The sequence below is a fragment of the Sapajus apella genome, unplaced genomic scaffold (assembly GCF_009761245.1).
Source record: "Sapajus apella isolate SASKATOON/1434 unplaced genomic scaffold, GSC_monkey_1.0 scaffold16564, whole genome shotgun sequence".
In the NCBI taxonomy this organism is placed as follows: domain Eukaryota; kingdom Metazoa; phylum Chordata; class Mammalia; order Primates; family Cebidae; genus Sapajus; species Sapajus apella.
In genome coordinates, this window is record NW_022453485.1 from 44 (window position 1) to 1,101 (window position 1,058).

General features: G+C 43.8%; 1 pseudogene; it reads left to right on the forward strand.

Moving 5' to 3' along the window:
• Positions 1 to 249: 249 nt before the first annotated feature.
• LOC116548600 lies at positions 250 to 1,055 on the forward strand (annotated as a pseudogene).
• Positions 1,056 to 1,058: the final 3 nt, after the last annotated feature.

Consider the following 1,058-nt stretch of genomic DNA (forward strand, 5'->3'; position numbering starts at 1 on the left):
ATTATATTCAATGTAAATAAATTGGAAGCTTCAATGAAAAGACAAAGATTGTAAGATTATAATAAAAGACACGTTTATATATAAAACATACAGAGAGGTTACTTCAAAGTAAAATTGTTTCTTAAAGGGTACCATGTAAAAAAAAAAAAAAAAACCTGAAATAAATACATTATTCCAAGCTGAGTAAACTTAAGGACAACAGGCATTAAAAGGAATAAAGTGAGGCACATTTTAAGAATAAAATGTTCGGTTGATCACCGCGCGCGCCCCGGCCACGGCGCCGCCCCTGCTCTGCCGGCCCCGCTCCACCGGGGCTGACGGACTGACTGCCTGCACCGCTGGCTCCGGGATGAGCGCACAGACGGTATTCTGAAGTCTCAGGAAATTGGACCATATAAATGTGCATGGCCCATGAGAAGCATATAAGAAGCCATGGCACTCCCCTTTCAAAAAGAGCTGGAGAAATACAAGAACATTGATGAAGATGAGCTTCTTGGCAAACTCTCAGAAGAGGAACTGAAGCAGTTGGAAAATGTTCTAGATGACCTAGATCCCGAGAGTGCCACGCTACCAGCTGGATTCCGACAGAAAGACCAGACACAGAAGGCAGCCACTGGCCCCTTTGACCGTGAGCACCTCCTCATGTACCTGGAGAAGGAGGCTTTGGAACAGAAAGACAGAGAGGACTTTGTGCCCTTCACTGGAGAAAAGAGAGAGTCTTTATCCCTAAAGAAAAGCCTGTAGAAACTCGTGAAGAAGAAAAAGTGACCCTTGACCCAGAACTGGAAGAAGCTTTGGCCAGTGCCTCTGACACTGAACTCTATGATGTTGCAGCTGTCCTTGGAGTACACAATTTGCTCAACAATCCAAAGTTTGATGAAGAAACAGCCAATAATAAAGGTGGCAAAGGGCCTGTCAGAAATGTTGTCAAAGGTGAAAAGGTCAAGCCAGTATTTGAGGAACTGCCCAATCCCACAAATGTGGAAATAAGTCTGCAGCAGATGAAAGCCAATGATTCTAGCTTGCAAGAAGTCAACCTCAACAACATTAAGAACATT